At 33.9% G+C, this 20,401-nt stretch overlaps 1 protein-coding gene across 7 annotated transcripts in view; it reads right to left on the reverse strand.

Annotated features, from left to right (window-relative positions):
• GRIK2 (glutamate ionotropic receptor kainate type subunit 2) overlaps nucleotides 1-20,401 on the reverse strand; it is a 728,978-nt gene that overhangs the window by 262,269 nt on the left and 446,308 nt on the right. The window lies entirely within an intron of this gene.

The following is a 20,401-nucleotide window of genomic DNA, read 5'->3' on the forward strand; positions in this document are numbered from 1 at the left end:
AGAGAGTTCAGAACATAAAATTTATACGATTCAAGTTAAGAATATTCATACCAGTTGAGGCACCTAATTAACGTCACTATGTATAAACACCTAATAAGAAGTACGCCTAATAAAATAAGTGACTGATAAATGGATAAATCAAGGACTCATCTGTTATTCTGGATTTTTTAGGTTAAAACACTGATTCCAGTGATGCCAACATATGTGTGTTGTCTATGAGGGGAAAAAGTCTGTAACTTTCTTTTTGAGTCACTGTAGTGGGGTTAATTGGAGTCAGGATATAGTCTGTCATTAAGAGTATACAATAAATCTCAAATGAAGAGAAGTAATTAGAAATCAATGTCAAGTAATCAAGTTGTAGTTGAAAACACAGAGATCAGGACATGAGAATCCTTTAATTCTATGAAGAAATGAAATTAGGTTGCAGGTACCTGACATATTCAGGATTTACTGGTTTTGAATGCTTCCTGGTTGTCATCTTACAACCACCACTTCCCAATATGCTTAAGGAACTTGTAAGCTTGATGCAAAGGACAGTATATTCTTTTAATCCCAGATGCTTTTTATCTTCCTTGGAAGCCCATAATTTATAATTGCTTGTCAAACCTAACAGAATATAGTAAGATTTAGGACAGGATTGCTGAAGTAGTGCCAGGAGAAGAAAGAAATGTGCAAGAGTGTAAATGTACTGAAACACATTGTGCTCTCTGAGTTAACTATCACACCATTATTCATGAGGCCAACCATCATCTTAATTCCAAAAGTTATCTCCAAGCCAGAACATTCTCTTTAGCTTGGGATTACATATCTAACTGCCAACTAGATCAATATCTTACAAGAAAATAAAATGCAGTATGTTCAAAATTAAATTGATCCTGTTTTATTTCAATTCTGCTTTTCTATCTCAATCCTATTTCCAGCCATATTTACGAGAAAAATGTCTTCCTAAACTCTTTCTTCATAAAGTCCAATTTTCAAACTATGTATTCTTCAATTTCCTCCATATGTCTTGCAAATCTGATTCCATTCTCCCATACCTTCAGAGACTTCTATTATTCAGATCTTATCAGCTTGTATCCTGGCAATATTTTTAGGCCATTCTCACCAAACCTTGTTCAGTGAACAATTCCATCTCCAATACTAAAAGGGATCTTTACAACCCTCAAGTTGATCATACTGTTCATGTACTTACAATCCTTTGAAATTTCTTTAATATCATAAGAACTGTGATGTTTCCTATCATCTCACACTCATCCATCACCTGTCCCTTACCTTCTCTGTGCTACATCAGTAGTAGACTACTTGCAGCTATTCATACACCCTAAACTCTTTCACATATCTGTACCTTCAAACATACTTTTCCCCACTGTCTGAAATATCTTACATTCCTTCATCACCTAATACTCTTATTCCTAAACCAAATATAGCTCAAGGACTGGTGAAAAGTAAGCACTGGCATTGCCTCTACTAGCACCCAACCAAAGTAGTTGTAAGATTATAAGCAAAGATACAAACTCAGAACAGTGAAAGTCAGAGTAGCCTGGAGTCTTGCTGAAAGTTTGTAGGCATAGAATTCATATTATGTTCAAAAAAATCAAATTGGTAAGTTGTGGGCATTCTTAAAAAAAAAAAAAAAAAAAAGCTGGTGCAGGAACATGAACCTGGCATCAAAAAGAGCCTCATTCAATTAAAAAATTAAAGCATGTTCTGGACTATTCTTACAAAATAAGCTGTATTGTTGGGCATAGTGGCTCATGCCCGTAATCCCAGCATTTTGGGAGGCCAAGGTGGGTAGATCACCTGAGGTCAGGAGTTTGAGACCAGCCTGGCCAAAACAGTGAAACCCTATATATTCTTTTAATCCCAGATGCTTTTTATCTTCCTTGGAAGCCCATAATTTATAATTGCCTGTCTCTACTAAAAATACAAAAAATTAGCCAGGCGTGGTGGCAGGAGGCTATAATCCCAGCTACGAGGGAGGCTGAGGCAGGAGAATCTCTTGAACCCAGGAGGCAGAGGTTGCAGTGAGCCGAGATCAAGCCATTGTACTCTAGCCTGGGTGACAAGAGCAAGAAAAAAGAGAAGAGGGGAGGGAAGAGGAGGGGAGGGAAGGAAAGGAAGGGAAGAGAAGGAAAGGAAGGAAGGAAAGGGAAGGAAGGAAGGAAGGAAAGGAAGTTGCATTAATAGAGTGAAAAAGAGGGTTGGCTGTTGGTAATGAATTATGTTTAAAATAAATGGACTCTTGAAATAGAAAAATTACAGATACAAAATTCAGTCTGTGGTCTTATTGAGCTGTGCAGTGTGCTTCCACTGGCAGAGTAGGCTGGTGAAAGCACTTCCACTGGTGGAGCAGGCTGGTGGAGCAGGCTTATTCATGTGGTTGGAATCCGTGACCTTTTTGTTACAGGTTGAAAATATACAGAATTACAGGCAATTGGTAAAGGAGTCTTGGTGGGTTGATTTCTTTGTTCACCCATCACTAGATTAATGGCTGAGGCCCCTATAACAAAATATAGATTAACAAGAGGAAAACATACACATTTACTTAATACAAGTTTTACGTGACATGGAAACCTTCAGAAATGAAGACTCCCCAACGTGAAGTAAACTTGTATACTATTATGCTTACTTTTGATGAAGAATTGACAGTTATAGAGAAATATATTTTGAGACAAAAGGGTAGGATCTAACAGTGATAAACTGAGGGAAACTTAGCAAGAACTGTTTGTTCATATTCTTCTCTGTGTCCTTGTGATTTCAGGGATAAGGAGGTTCTTTTCTTCCAAGTGTAGGGAGGGTACCTCTCAGATGAGGGTTGTATGACCTCCTTTAGGAGAGAAGGCCAAAAGAAAGAAACTAATCTTCCTAGACTTTCTTAATACCAATGAGCCATATTTTGGGGGTAGCATGTCCCAAACCCCATAAAGAACTTTACATATCATTTGGGAATAATTGACACTAAATATAAGGCCACAGGAAACCAATAATCCTTGATTAACTAGAAACAGTGCAAGAAATATTTCTTTCTTCTCAACAAAAGTCCTTTTTCAAAGGTCCATAATCTGTATCAAGTAATAAATTAGGTAGAAACTTCAATCCATTTCTGGAGAACTACCCATTCTTTCTTGTCCTGACCCTGGCAGAAAACTGAAGAAGTAATTGAGTTGAAGTAGCTCTAGATTCCTAGAGATTAAGTAATATACTAAAATTTAGAAGACTAAACAAAAATGTGCATCAGCCTAAAATTCGTTCCCTAGACTGTTTGCCTTTTTTTCCAGCTTTATTGAGGCATAATTCAGAAATAAAAATTGTATATATTTAAGGCACATAAAACAATGTTTTGATAGATGTATACATTATGAAATGATTAACACAATCAAGCTAACTAACATGTCCATCACCTCACAGCTAACTCCTTAGGGCATGTGTGGTGATAATACTTAAGATCTAATCTCTCAACAAATTATAAATTTACAATATACTATCATTAGCAATAGTCATTATGCTGTACCTTATATCTCAAGAACTTATTCATCGCACAACTGAAAGTTAGAGGATCAGTGGAATAATGTAGGGAGATCTCAAACAATACTGCCTGGGTTTCATCAATTTAAATGTCTGAATGTGAGACCTGGACATCAATGTTTAAAACAAACAGAATCTGTCTATTGTTTACATGGGACTTACGAGTCTCACCATCAGATGACAGATATTCAATGATACAGACAATGAGAAATGATGAAAAGGAAATTACCATGTTAACTAATGTTGAGAAAATATCTCAAGACTGAAGGACCTGAATTTCTGGATTGAATATGCCCAACAAGATTCTGGATCAGTGCCATTGAATAGAAATATAATGCAACAAGACACAAAAAGGGCCTTTTTCTAGTAACCATCTTTTTAAAAAGGTAAAGATTAAGTTAACCTTATTAATTATTTTCTTTAACCTAATATATCAAAATACTATCATTATCATTTCACTATGTAATCAATATATAATTAAGATATTTTACATTTTTCAGTATCACATCTTTGAAAGTCAGTATTTATTTTGCACTAATAGTCATCTCCATTCAATCTAGCCAAAAATTGTCAAGTGTTTTAATAGTCACATGTGGTGAAGCTACCATATTGGACAGCAGAAATCAAGACTCTAGAGAATGTTCAACATAATGAAGTTTTAAAATTTTTTAAATTCATTTTTAATTCTACACAGAAGAGTATATCATTAGTGAAGTTTCAAAGCTTCAGAAACACAGACAATCTTCACATCATCCATAGCAAGGAAAAATACAGGCCACATACATACAAAAGGTTAAGAATCAGAATGACCTGTGAACAACTACAACAGTGGAAGAAGACACGGAGGAGTCGATGTTTTTAGATATATAAGGTCTTAAATTTTTACTCTTCTTCATCCTTTTTCAGGTGCTATTACAGCCTTTATTCTAACAAAATGAGAAAATAATTTAAGAAAAACGCAAAAATAAGATCCAGGAAATGAGGCTGTAGCACAGAAGATCAGCAAAGAAAATTCCCGGAGTAAGGTGAAAAAAAAGTCCTAGCTACTTCAGAGTCTAGAGGAAAACAAAGACATGTTGCAGCAGGAAAACATATAGCTTCAGGGTATGCTTCCAAAGACATAAAAGGAACTCACAGGATGGGCGTGGTAAGTAATCTGTAATCCTAGCACTTTGGGAGGCCTGGGGGCTGGATCACCTGAAGTCAGGAGTTTGAGGCCAGCCTGACCAACATGGTAAAACCCTGTCTCTGCTAAAATACAAAGATTAGCCAGGCGTGGAGGTGGGTGCCTATAATCCTAGCTACTTAGGAAGTTGAGGCTCTAGAATCACTTGAACATGGGAGGCGGAGGTTGCAGTGAGCCGAAGGTTGCAGGGAGCTGAGTTCACACCACTGCACTCCAGCCTGGGTGACAGAGCGAGGCTTTGTATAACAAAAGGACCTCATAGGTAATCTGTACCTCTTTTTATGTTAAGTAGTTTTTCAGATTGGTAAGAGTGTTAGAGGATGAACTAATGATATTTTCTTTTTTTTTAATTTATTATACTTTAAGTTCTGGGGTGCATGTACAGATGGTGCAGGATTGTTACATAGGTATACACATGCCATGGTGGCTTGCTGCATCGATCACCCCATTATCTACATTAGGTTATTTCTCCTAATGTTTTCCCTCCCCAATCTTTCCATCCCCAGCTATTCCTCCTCTAGCTCCCCCATCTCCCAACAGGCTCCAGAGTGTGATGTTCCCTCCCTGTGTCCACTAATGACATTTTCAAAGAAAACTGGTGAATGAATTTAAAACACCCTTACTTAAATCCACCCTGACAAAAATAAACATATAAAAACAAATTACAAGCATAGAGTGGAGAGTAGTCTTGTAAGTTTTTAACAAATTAAAACTGGCTAGCCAGAAAAAAACCAAAGTTAAACCAATGAAGAAATATCAAAATTGCTTTCAAGAGGAAATGTGAAAAATTTTTAAACATTATATTTTAGTCACTTCACTAGGCAATGTATAAACAGAATGAAAATTAGTAAACACACACACTTCATTTTAAAATACTTACTGGCACCACTCAAGTTAAGGACGAAAAATGTGGAAGTTGACTTTTTGACTTTATTTATTTAGAGACAATGTCTCACTCTGTCACTGAGGCTTGACACTGATCACCCAGTGCCAAGATCACAGCTCAGTAGCCTTGATATACCTTGCTCAGGTAATACTCCCACTTCAGCCTCTCAAGTAGCTGAGACCACAGTGCATGTCACAATGCCTGGCTATTTTATTATTATTATTATTTGTAGAAATAGGGTCTTCCTATGTTGCCCAGGCTGCTCTTGAACTCCAGGGGTCAAGCCATCCCAACCACCACGCCCAGCCTGGAAGGTGGTATTTAAAGACCATGAACACTAACTTTAATAAACAAAATTGTTTAAATTTCCCTAAATAAAAATAAATGTGTAGATGTTAAAAGTAATTTTTAAAAGTATATTATTTAAATAAATTACTATTATCTGAACTCCAAAGTCTGGCTTGATTTAAGAGATGAGGATTCTGCTGGATTTCAAAACACTCTGGTAATCACTAGCTGTACTATTTTTAATTTATAAATATCTTCAAAGGACTTGTCAGAGAAAAGTTCAGCCTCATATTAACTTATCATTACATAGTTAAAAAACAGGATAAATGCATGGAGTACATAAATCATAAGAGGCTGGGAAATAGACTCTCCCAAACCCCCAAATAGCAGAAAGAAAAATAATAAGAAAATGTCAAAAGAATAGTGAAGTACAAAGTAAGAAAGCAGAAAATGGCTAAACTGTAAACATGAATTTTAGTAAAAGCAACAATAATAAAATAAACTTCTTCTTCAACAAAATTAAGAAAAAAGGAAAAGAAATTTTAAGCCTCAACGAATTTTATATGAGAAAGAGATTCAGTAAATAGAGATTATAAAATTTATATGGTGACATTATGTGAAAATCTGTGTTAATAAATTTGAATACCTTGTTATACACCAGTGCACAATATAAAATTGATACAAAAGTTACAATAAAATGAAAAGGTCAATAACTATAAAAGAAAGTATGAAAGCTACTGAAGCATTTCTTCCAGGAAAAAAAAGAATACTTTAGAATTTTTATTTGTTGGCTAATATAAAACAATAAAACAACCTCATAATCCAAAGATTGCTTTAGGCCATAGTAAATGCTCTGAAACCAATTCATCTCTGTTTAAATGAAGGCAGCATAACACTGATATAAGAAACCAGCAAAGTAGTTAAATACTGTTAACTATTGAGTAAATATATAACTATTGAGTAATCACTAGTGAATATACCTAAATATAACAGAGCAAATAAAATATAGCAGTTCACGAAAATATTTTTAACCATTACCAATAATAGCTTCTTGCTAAAATACAAATATGTTTACTATTTGTAAATTAACACATTAATCATAAGTACAATTAAAATATTAATGGCAATCTCTATAGATGATCAAGATATTCAATTGTATTTAGTGCACATTCTTGAAAAATAATTTATTGAAAATGTACAAATAAAAGGTTTTCTTGAACATAAATCTATTATCATTGTTAAGAATAACAAAAGAAAATGCTATTAAAACAAGAATAGGCATGAAGAGTAAAGTTCTCACCAATTGCAAATACCTAATGAACAATAAGTTGTAAATCTCTTAACTATAGGAGCATTTCCATAAATTGACTCAAGATAAGAAAAAGATTCAAAAATATTTTTCTATATTTATAGCATTAAAAACATACAACCACAGAAATCTATCCTTATAAACTCTGTGAATTCTATTGAAGTTGTGATTGTCTCCCTTTAACTTTAGTTTCTAATACTACTTTTAAAATTGCATTTGTGTTGTTTATTCTGAATCTTCATGAGAATTTTATCAGAAAGTTAAGAGGAAGCAAGCATTTCACAGTAGTAATGAGGATAGCTTTCAATATGAACATCTAGGCAGTTCTTTGATTACAGATTTGCAGAAAATTTTAATTATTTGAACTCTAAAGCCAATATCAGAATTTATAAAAAGGAGTACCTGTATTGAAAGAGTAGGTTCAAGATTTAAAAAATGCAATGTATATTACAGAAAAACAGGTTTTTAATGAAGGGAAACTTTATGTTTTGTTTCTTCAGTTTCTGTTTTTCTTTAGATCTGACTCAGGAACATCATATGTAGCTCTTCTAAAGTATCTAGCCAGGTCTTCAATTTGACAGCTGGCATAGGAGTGCCAGGACACCTGCCAACTGAGGAGCCGAGCCATGCTCAGATACCTTCTAGCAGAATGAAAAGCTAATATTCTTATGGCCTAACTTTTAATAATTTGTAATTATTGGTTGGAAATGATTGGTTTTTCTTACATTTATCCTAAATTGCTTCAGAAAATGTTTCTTTTTATTATTTAAGAACATTTCATAAAAATCATTTATTATTATGGTGAGAAATAAAAGAGCTTTGGGAGATTATTTTCTTAGAAAGCCAATTATTGGTTAATGAATATGACTAAAACTGGGAGTCTTATAATTGTAAAATGATTTTTTAAAGTTTCAAATTTATCAATATTAGGAAATAAAATTTATTTGCTAATTTAGTTGATCATTTAGAAAAGTTTCAGAAATTATATAAAAAGAAATGCAGAAGTAAATATTATCACATTATACATAAATGATTCCTTTATAATACATTTATTTGCATTCATTAATATTGTATTTTTTTAACTGATGAGATTTAATGAGAATCTAGTGTCATTAACATTTGTGAAGATTATATTTTCCAGAGCCTGTAGATAATATCAAGCTTGTAATTTAACTTCTTTTAATAAATACCACCACTGGTCTAAACTACACTTTAGGCATTTTAAAATAGTCTTGAGTTAATTTTTTTTCTCAGTTAAATTTTTTCTCAGTTAATTTCTTTTGTTCTCAGTTAATTTTTTTAAGTTTTATAAATGTACATAGCAAAACTTTGATCTCAAAAATGGAAAGGGGTGATAGATTTAAAGATATTAGTTGGCAATAAGCTTAACTACTAGTATTTTTATTGCATATCAATGATTCATACTATCCTAAAAGTACAGGCAAACTACACAGAAATTGAAATGGACATGCCAAAAACTAAGTTCCAATTCACAGTCACAACAAATGATCAACAAGAACAATAAGCAATAGATAACTATAAATAATAGTAACAGCTGATTGATATCAGTCCACTAACAGGACAGTATTATTTTATTTCCTTTCCAGTATGTGTCATTCCAATAAATGTACTTTTACTTGTGTAGAGCTAAGAACTTTCTTGTCATTGAGTTGAGCTTCCAATTTCCTGCTATTCACCGTGGCTCTTAAAGTTTGAATTCTGCCATCCCTAATTAGTGTTCATGTCAGAAGCCCATGGTGCACCATAGGTTATCAAAATTAGAAGTGAGAATACCAGGAAGAACAAGTGAAGAAGCCTCGAAGTACAACTTAATGTTTTCAGTACATCAGTACAACTTAATGTTTTCAAGGAAAGGTAATACTGGGGATGACTGGTTTGTGAGAAGCTAAAACTAGTGATAATGAGTATCACCACACAGGCTCACATATCATTTTCTTATCTGGAAAACAAATCCTATTTTTATGCCTCAAGATACTATTAAAATATCACTTTCAAATGAACTTTCTACATGTAAAAGGAATAACTATGATAATCTAGGATTTGTGTTTTATTTTTAAATTAGTTTTTATTTTGGATTCAGAGGTTACATGTGCAGGTGTGTTACATGGATATACCGAGTGATGCTGAGGTTTGGGCTTCTCATGACCCTATTACCCAAGAACGTATCCCCAGTAGGTAGTTTTCAAGCCTTTATTTCTATTCTTCTCCCTCTCTCTTGGGAATTTCCAGTAACTATTGTTCCCATCTTATGTCCATGTGTACCAATCTTTAGCTCCCACTATAAGTGAGAACATACAGTATTTGGTTTTCTGTTTCTGTGTTTGTTTAGTATAACGGCCTCCGAGGCATCCATGTTACAGCAAATAACATGATTTCATTCTTTATTATAGCCATGTAGTATTTCATGGTGTATATGTACTACATTTTCTTTATCTAATCCACTGTTGATGAGCACCCATGTCTGTGCTATTGTGAATAGTGCTGCAATAAACATGTGAGTAGAGGTGTCTTTTTGGTAGAAGGATTTGTCGTTTGGGTATCCACCCAGTAATGAGACTGCTGAATCGAATGGCAATTCTATTTTTAGTTCTTTGAGAAACCTTCAAACTGCTTTCCACAGGGGGGTGAACTAATTAGCATTCCCACCAACAATGTAAGCATTCTCTTTTTTTCCCCACCTCATCAGCATCTGTGTTTTTTTTTTTTTTTTTTTGACTTTTTAATCATAGCCATTCTGACTGGTATGAGATGGCATCTCATTATGGTTTTGATTTGCATTTCTCTGATGATTAGTAATGCTCAGCATTTGTTCATATGCTTGTTGGCCTCTTGTGTGTCTTCTTTTGAGAAGTGTCAGTTCATGATCTTTGATTGCATTGTAATATAGTTATTTTTTTCTTAAGTTCCTTTTAGATATTAATTATTTGTTTGATGTATGGTTTGCAAATATTTTCTTCCATTCTTTAGGTTGTCTTTTTACTCTGTTGATTATTTTTTGAATGCAGAATCTCTTTAATTAGGTACAACTTGTCAATTTTTGGTTTGCTGCAGTTGCTTTTGAGGACTTGATCATAAATTTTTTGCCAATGTCTAGAAAAATATTTATTATGTTTTCTTCTAGGAGTTTTATAGTTTGAGGCCTTAGATTTAATTTCCTTGACAAATCTTGAGTTAATTTTTGTATAGAGTGAAAAGTAGAGGTCCAGTGTCATCCTTGTTCATATGGTTAGCCAGTTTTTCCAGAACCATTTATTGAGTAAGATATCCTTTCCCCATTGTTTGTTTTTGTCAGTTTTGTTAAAGATCAGTTAGTTGTAGGTGTGAAGCTTTATTTCTGAGTTCTCTATTCTGTTACATTGGTCTATGTGTCTATTTTTATACCAGTCCCATGCTGTTTTGATTACTATAGCCTTGTAGTATTATTTGAAGTCAGGTAGTGTGATGCCTCTGGCTTTTTTTGTTTTTGCATGGGGTTGCCTTGGATACTCAGCCTCTTTTTTTGTTTCAATACGAATTTTAGAATAGTTAGTTTTTTCAAATTCTATGAAAAAATGGCATTGGTATTTGACAGGAATAGGCTGAATCTATAGATTGCTTTGGGCAGTATGAACAATATAATGATATTGATTCATTCAATCCATGAGCATGGAATGAGCATGGAATGCTTTTCCATTTGTTTGTGTCATCTTTCAGCAGTAATTTTTGTTGTTGTTGTTTTGTTTTGTCATTAGTGCTCCTCATTAAGACATTTCACATTTTTTGGTTAAGTGTATTCCTAGGTATTTTTTATTTTTATGGCTATGGTAAATGGGATTGCATTCTTGATTTGGGTCTCAATCTGAATGTTATTGGTGTATAAAATATAACTGATTTTTGTATGTTAATTTTGTATCCTAAGACTTTGCTAAACTCATTTATCAGGTCTATGAGTCCATGGAGGAATCTTTAGGGTTTCCTAGGTATAGAATCATAAATTCAGTGAAGACAGATAATTTTACTTCCTTTTTTCCCGTTTGGATGCCTTTTACTTCTTTCTCTTGCCTGATTACTCTGACTAGAACTTCAAGTACTATGTTGAATAGGACTGGTGAGAGTGGATATCCTTGTGTTGCTCTAGTTCTTAAGGGCCATGCTTCTAACTTTTCCCCATTTAGTATGATGTTGGCTGTGCGTCTGTCATTCATGATTCTTATTATTCCGTCAATGCCTGGTCTATTGAGAATTTTTATTATGAAACGATGTTGGAGTTTATTGAATGCATTTCTGCATCTATTCAGATGATCATATGGTTCTTGTTCTTAATTCTGTATATGTGGTGAATCACATTTATTTATTTGCATATGTTGAACCATCCTTGCATCCCAATAATAAAACCTACTTGATGGTGGTGAGCTAACTTCTTGATTTGCTGCTGGATTTGATCTGGTTGTATTTTGTTGAGAATTTTTGTGTCTATGTTCCTCAAGAATACTGGCCTATAGTTGTCTTTATTTTGGTTGTATTTTTGCCAGATCTTGGTATCAGAATGAAGCTGGTTTTGAGATTTCCTCTTGTTGCTTCCTATTTTTATTCTACTGTGGTCTGATAAGATGCTTGGTATGATTTCAGTTTTTTGAAACTTATGAGACTTGCTTTATGATGAAGTTTGTGGTCACTGTTAGAGTATGTTCTGTGTAAAGATTCGAAGAATGTATATTCTGTGGGCTTTGGATGAAAGATTCCGTAGCTATCTGTTAGATCCAATTGGTCAAGTACCAATTTAAGTTCAGAATTTCTTTGTTTTTCTGCCTCAGTGGTCTGTCTGATTCTGTCAGTGGTGTGCTAAAGTCCCCCATTATCATTGTGTTGCTGTTGAAGTCTTTTCTTGGGTCTAGAAGTAAGGTTTTATGAGCAAGGGAGCTCCAATATTGAATAAATTTACATTTAGGATAGTATCTTCTTGTTGAATTTAACCCTTTATCATTATGTAATGCCATTCTTTGTACTTTGTACTATTATCACTGTAAAGTCTATTTTATCTAATACAAAAATAGCAACCCCTGTCCTTTTTTGTTTTCCATCTGTGTGACAGATCTTTCTCTATCCTTTTATTTTATGTATATGTGTGTTGTCATTACATGTGAGATGGTTCTTCTAAAGACAGCAGAGAGATAAATCTTGTTTTTTTTTTTTTTTTTTTTTTTTTTTTTAATCCAATTTGTGAAACTATGTTTTGTTTTGGTTTTGGTTTTTTTGGTTTTTTTTAGACAGAGTCTTGTTCCGTCACCAGGCACCAGGCTGGAGTGCAGTGGTGTGACCTCAGCTTATTGTAACCTCTGCCTCCCGGGTTCAAGCAATTCTCCTGCCTTAGCCTCCTGACTAGCTGGGACTACAGGTGTGCACCACCACGCCTAGCTAATATTTTTGTATTTTTAGTAGAGGCTTTACCATGTTGGCCAGGATGATCTCGATCTCTTGACCTTGTGATCTGCCCCTCTTGGCTTCCTAAAGTGCTAGGATTACAGGCGTGAGCCATCACGCCTGGCTGTTTCAAAGCAACAAGAAATAGTATACGAGGCTTGTAGAGCAATAGTTTACCCTAATAAGTTTTTAGATAAACCATATTTATTACTTACTTTTTAAAACAAAAATCAAGTACATTCTGAGGCAATCTAGAAAAATTCTTTTACTTTCTTTTTTTTTTTCCTGCAAGCCTGTTAAGCAAAGGCATTCTTTGCCATAAGTGATTTTCACACACACACACACACACACACACACACACACACACACAATTCTTTCATAAACTATGCAAGCATAATCATATACTTAAGTTTCTGCAAACTGTATTTACCTCATTTCAGAAACATAACTTCAGAGACTTTCAAAATGTACAAAAATCTAAGTCTTGTTGGCCATAATTATGATTCTAAGAAAAGTTCCTGTTTTTATTCTGTAACTATAGAAAATCCACTGGGATTTGGGAAGATGAGAAGAACTTCTTTCTCCCTGAAAAGTGATATTGAATTACTGGAAATTGTAGGGAATCTTATGGAAATAATGACTGTGTAATAGAGCTGAACTTGACTTTCAAGAAAAAAAAAGGTCAGTTTTGCTAGTGGTGCTCTTCACTAATGTTTCAAGAAAGGAACTTAAGGATGTCAGAGGGATATGTCGTAAGGGAGAATTTAACGTAGTGATTATCATTCATGCTTGTATTTTTAAAAAGTCATGTTTTTTAAAAAATTGGTATATGCTATTAAATTCCTTCAGTTGGTTGACTTATTGGTTTAGATGGAAATCTTGGTTGTTGCTATCTTTCTGCTGATATTTCTGTTTTGGCCATTATACTTTTTGTTAGTTTAATTCACAAGGGAATGATAGTAAGAAAAAAAATAGCTGAAGTTTGAATCAATCAAAGGTTCTATTTCATTACTGTTCCAGTAAAAGGTTTAATGGAAAAGGAGACTGCACCTATTAGCTAATCTCCAAACAGCATTTCATCTTGGAATCTAATTTATTATCCCCTTACATAAATAATCAAGATTTGACTACCCAAAAGTCATTGCCAGCATCCCATACATACAAGAGTAGCATTCTTCATCTCCTTTCCCACCATCCCCATCACACTCTGTGGCAGCACTATCATCCTTGCTTCTAGGCTTTTAACCTGTAAGTCTGCATCCACATTCCTCAATGTTTTTTGTCCTGTCTAATGCATCCCCAAGAAACCTCATACTTAACTTTCAAGGTTGCCATCTCTTTCCTCTTTCCTATAAGTACAGTGCCTCTCAAAGCAGACTCTATATATAATCACCTATTCAATAGCACCCATGAACAAATCATATCTTATCTGTTCAAAATGAGAGGATTTTAAACAAAGGGTGGGAGGGGTATAAGTATAATGCCTCTCAAAGCAGACTGTATATATAATCACCCATTCAGTGGGATCCAATAACAAATCATATCTCATTTGTTCAAAATGCTCTTGATTACTTTTTTGTTGAGCTTTCTTAGAAAAATCTACTCTTTCTCATTTAGGTACTTGAATTGTGAATATGGGTTTTAAAGAGACTATGGTATCTAAGAAAACAAACGTCTGGCCAGGGTGAATAGAAAGGTACTGGAATCATAAGCAGATATTCAAAGTATTAACTAAATCAGCAATGTGAGTCCTGAATCGAAGGAGGAGGTTTGATGTATATTGAGCATGATACTGTACATCCAGGTGGATATATGTCCAATAAGTAGTTGCAAATTTACATTTGAATCTCAGTTCAAGGTTGTAGCTAAAATTCAGATTGTGTAAGTGTATATGGTCCTATTGTGATAATATTTTTTTTAAATATGAGAAAGTTAACGCAAAAATATTTCATTTCCATGTAGTTTGCTAGTGGCTGAGCTAAATTAAAAATTCAGACTTTACTATTAATTCCTTTATACAAAACTTAGTATATTGATCATAAGAAAATAGTCTTCAATTATTTTAGTATTGACAATTATAAAATTGTCAATTTTATAGCATTGAAAATAATGTTGGGAATAAAAAATAATATTAAGGCAAAATAAAACTTCTGTGTCTTCATCATGCTAGTAAATTTAAATCAGATTTAATAAAAGGCAAATGATTAAACAAAAGATTTAATAAAGATTTAATAAAGTACAAAGGAAGAAGTATGTTGTATATGTAATAAAAATTAGGTTCTGGTCACTTAGAAGGCTTTAGAAATTAAGACCCAAAGATTTTCAAAATTATACCTAATTTTACATCAAAACTCATGACTTTCTTTCTTTCCTCTTTCTCTACCACCATCAATAGTTTTATATTTGACTAGTTATTGTGGAAGTCTCTGTGAATATGAAAAATAAAATACATTCGAAATAAAACATATTGAGCTATCAGGGCAAGAATGAAAGAGAGAAATGTAGTACCAGCACAATTCCTGAAATAGAAGAAAAAATTCAGCAAGAAAACGTTTGGTTGTCTGAACAAGCTGATCGTGGGAATGGGGTTGGAGAAGACTTTAGTTTGAATGAGTCACTCTCATCTCACATCTTAACACTTAAGTAGTACTGTAAGCATATAGCTAAAATATTACCCTATATTATTTTGTCATTATTTTCTCAATACATGTTTAAAACTGCTTAGAAATTTATAGAGATTGTTAAGAAGGAACATCTTTTGTTTTTCTTTTTTTTTATTATTGTACTATAGGTTCTGGGGTACATGTGCAGATCATGCAGGATTATTGCATAGGTACATACATGGCAGTGTGGTTTGCTGCCTCCATCCCCCCGTGACCTACATCTGGCATTTCTCCACATGTTATCCCTCCCCGACCTCCCCACCCCGCCGCTGTCCATCCCTTGGCCTCCTGCAATAGAACACCCAGTGTATGATGCTCCCCTCCCTGTGTCCATGTGTTCTCATTGTTCATCACCCGCCTATGAGTGAGAACATGCAGCGTTTGATTTTCTGTTTTTGTGTCAGTTTGCTGAGAATGATGGTTTCCAGATTCATCCATGTCCCTATAAAGGACACAAACTCATCATTTTGGAACATCTTTTTCTTTGTGAAGCTGCAGTGTCTGGGTTTCCAAGCCCAAATGTTATGCAACTCTCTAAGAACTACATGCTTGACAGTCCTTCTATGACAATGAAAAGAGGAGAGAGAATCAGAGGGAAAACTTATTGCAGTGCCAAATTTGTAGCCTTAGAATACTGCTTTTGTTGATACTATAGAAGAAGTTGCAGAACCACTTAGGGGATAATTCGGTCACTTCTCTCTTTTGTAGTGTGTACTTTTCAATTGTTATTGGAAATTTGCTTCCAGGTAAGCTTTCTGTATTTGTGGGCTGTGACAAAAAAGCTTTACAAACTTGAGCAAGTAAACTGGATACTGTAATATCTTCCACAAAGTACTGGGAAAATAAAAAACAAGACTCAGTTTTCAGGAACGAGTGCATTTGTTAAATTCACTGAGCCACTGGGGAGAAGAAATCTCCTTGGGAGTAAATGCTTTCCTGAAAAAGTTACCAAATGCATCGTCATTTGCATGCTAAAGTGCTACTAGTCAACAAGAAAAGGAACATGTGTGGTGGCATTTAAATGCTACTAAACTTTTGATGGACAAAAATTAATTATTATACAGGAATAGCACAGTGAGAAACACTCAACATGTTAAGACAGGATTGAAAAATGTCTACTGAAAACCAAGAATTTAGAGGAAAAATAGGCATTTTGTATAAGAACTTGAATAACTGGAGTCCATTATTCTAAGTGAAGTAACTCAGGAATGGGAAACCAAATATTGCACGTTCTCACACATAAATGGGAGCTAAGCTATGAGGATGCAAATGCATAAGAATGATACAATGGACTTTGGGAACTTGGGGGAAAGGGTGGGAGGGGTGTAAGGGATAAAAGACTACAGAATTGGATACAGTACATACCACTCAGGAGGTGGTTACACCAAAATCTCACTAGTCACAACTAAAGAACTTACTCATGGTCAGGCACAGTGGCTGTTGCCTGTAATCCCAGCAGTTTGGGAGGCCGAGGTGGGCAGATCACTTGAGGTCAGGAGTTCAAGACCAGCCTGGCCAACATGGTGAAATACTGTCTCTACAAAAATACCAAAAAAAATTAGCTGGGCATGATGGCTGGTGCCTGTAACCCCAGGTACTCAAGGGGCTGAAGCAGGAGAATCGCTTGAACCCAGGAGGCAGAAGTTGCAGTGAGCCGAGATGGCACCATTGCATTCCAGCCTGGGTGACAGAGCAAGACTGTCTCAAAAATAAATAAATAAATAAATAAATAAATAAATAAATAAAAAATAATATTTAGTCCCCTGAAACTTCCCCTAGGTAACAGCAGTAACAATAATCAGGTTATAAACTGAAAGTTTAGCCCGTGTTATATTTTAAAATCTCTCTACCACTTGCTGAAAAATTGTATTTTTATCATTTTCAGCAACTAGTAACTTATATTTTAACAATCTCTATGCAATAAAATTATCATAAATGAAAATATGATTTGAAAGATGATAGTTATTATTAATAATAAACACAGAAAAACAGAGAAATTTAACAACTGAACTTGAAATTTAAAGACAAGGGGGGCAATATGGAGAATCACAAACAATATTAAAATTAGAGCGTAAATAAACCTGAGTTTTAGGCATAGACCTGTAGATAATGATCCATAGACCTCCAAATTTATGTCATAAATCTTAATTCAAAAATAAAAAAGTTAAATAAAATAAATGCTTAATGCTTTCTAATATAAATTTACCACATCATGCAATGTGCTATACCTATACAATGTACTGTGTCTAGGTCATGTTGTTGATGTGGAGTAGAAACGTGTAAGCATTGCAATTCTTAAGAGAAAAAATCAGGTAAGCTCCAATACTATTTTGATGGCTCAGGAGAATCTGAGACTATAGTTTAAAGAAGTTAAAAGAAAACTAAGTACAAAATAAGGAGACCACAGAAACTAGAAACTCAACATAGTCAGGCAAGAGTAGCCTAAATAATATTCTCTGTAGAGAAAAACGCTTAGATGTTTGGGGCACATCTTTGGGCATCACAAGGTTCTAGGATATGTGGGACTTCTGAATGACAAACATTGCTTTAGGTAAACAATTCTCCTTAAGATGCTATTTTGATCATAAACTATAGGTGTTAGGCTTTTCCATATTTGACCACTATGATTTTCATTTTATAGTTTCAGCTGCTCAGGTTGGATAAACAGATTAGTTGAAACTCTACAACTGCTCCACCTTCTAGCTATGTGATCATGAGGAAATTACTTAGGTTAGATAGACATTAGCTTTCTAACCTAAAAAAAAAAAAATTTAAAAAGATATAATACTATAAGTAATGGTATCTACTTCAAAAGCTTATTATTACAAGTAAACTAATAAATCCATGGATAGTGTTTTAAACTATGTTTGGCACACAATAGCCATGTAATAAATGTGTGCTATTATTTTTTGTGGTAGAACATATTAATACATTTATATTGGATATAGCTGAGAAGCAGATTAATGCATGAAAACCAGTCATCATGCTCTTTCAATTCTGCAAAATTTTCTAGGTGTTTTTCTGCTTTAGGATCCTTGCATATGGTGTTCCCTTTGCCTAGAATACTCCCTTGCCCTTTCTTTACCTTGTTAATTCCTCCTCATACACTAGGTCTCAGTTGTCTATTCTACTATGAGTCCTAATCTGACTTGTCCTTTCATTCTTGACCTCTAGTATAACTCAAAATTATCCTGTATATTAAAGCACCATACCATTTACTTTTCTCTCGTATCTTAATTATAAGTTGTATGTGCTTGTATGCGTGTGTTTGTATATAACTCTCCATATGAATCCCTGCTATTTTCTAAGCTGAATAAGGGAAGACACAATATCTATTTTGTTAGCTTTAAATATAGTGCTTGGTATATCATTATTATTCAGTATATCTTCATCAAATAAAAGAATGAATAAAATTTAAAAAGTAAATGAATAAAATTCATGAGAAATAGAGCTGATTATAATTAGTTTGTGGATAGTGCTGAATTCCACAAACTAATTAAATTAAATTTAAAAATTCATCATTTTTTAAACACAGAAAATAAAAATGTTGAACAAGAAGCGTAAGTTAACATCTCCTTGTGTCTCCTTCCCTTGATAGGGATATGGAAGAAATGTCATTATTCATAATGTAGCCAGAATTTCCTCTAAGACATTTCAAGAGAAAAGAACAAAACAATCATAACACCAATCAAAAGGTCATAATTTCTCCATAAAATATAAATGAAATACCAGTAAATTATATCAAGCATAAGCTTACATAAATAAGGTAAATAATCTCTTCAAATCTGTTCTTTTCTTGACTATGGATATGTATAAGTCAGAGTATTCAGAAAAAAGAATTTTTTAAAACTTAAAGATATAAAAATAAAATTTATTTATTTTATCCTTTAAGGAAATATTAGACTCTTTCAGAAACAAGTAGTGCGGCATACTCTACAATGTAAATAATCTGTTTACTAAAATGTGAGCTTAGTACATGTTGCATAGTTGACCTTACATTTTATTTGCATGGAGTAATAATCTGAGCTGTAGTTCTTAATCATGGTTACAGATTAGCGTTACCTATGAAACTTTAAAAAATGAAAACGTCCAAGATTCAAAGTCCAGAAATACTGTTTCAAATAATATGAGATATTTTTTGGGCAGTAGTATATTTATTAAAGTTTCATAGCTGATTGTGATATAAAGATAAAATTAGATACCACTTCTTCATAGGAGAGATATAAAATTGACCATGATTGAGAAATAATATCTGAATGCTCCTCAAAAAATAACACTGCATACTGAAGCAAGATTGAGAAATTAAATGGGTACTCTTAATCACCTGCTTTATTTGTATTAGATAATTTTAATAACCTGCACACTTGAAAAATATTTAAATATAGTCATTTGAAGATTCTATACTTTCTCTAATTTCCCATTTAATTAAATATCATTTATTTAATTTAATTTGAAAAAATATTTATTGAGTGCTTGTTATACCCAAGGCACTTTTCTCTGACATTGAGAAATCAGAAAGTATAAAATTTGATTATAGGCCTTGTATAGCTTATGTCAAATGAAGACACAAACATATAGTTTTTTAAATTAAAAAAAATGTAATACCATGATGGAGTATTCTGGTACATAAAGTATACAAACTTCCTCCTTCTCCCCAAGACACAGATAACTTAATGGAGCTGTCAAAGATTTTCATGGAGTGGATAGCATTTGAGATGAATCCGACAGAATGAATAGGGTTTTTACTGCAGAACATAAAGAATTTAGTGAGCCGGGTACGGTGGCTCACACCTGTAATCTGAGCACTTTGAAAGGCCAAGTCAAAGAGATCAAGACCATCCTGGCTAACATGATGAAACCCTGTCTCTACTAAAAATACAAAAAAAAAAAAAAAAAAAAATAGCTGAACATGGTAGCGCATGTCTTTAGTCCCAGCCACTTAGGAGGCTGAGGCAGGAGAATCGCTTCAACCTAGGAGGCAGAGGTTGCAGTAAGCCAAGATCGCGCCACTACACTCCAGCTGGTGACAGAGCAAGATTCCCTCGAAGAAGAAGAAGAAAAGAAGAAGAAGAAGAAGAGGAGGAGGAGGAGGAGGAGGAGGAGGAGGAGGAGGAGGAGGAGGA

This window comes from Sapajus apella, unplaced genomic scaffold, assembly GCF_009761245.1.
Source record: "Sapajus apella isolate SASKATOON/1434 unplaced genomic scaffold, GSC_monkey_1.0 scaffold6, whole genome shotgun sequence".
Lineage (NCBI taxonomy): Eukaryota > Metazoa > Chordata > Mammalia > Primates > Cebidae > Sapajus > Sapajus apella.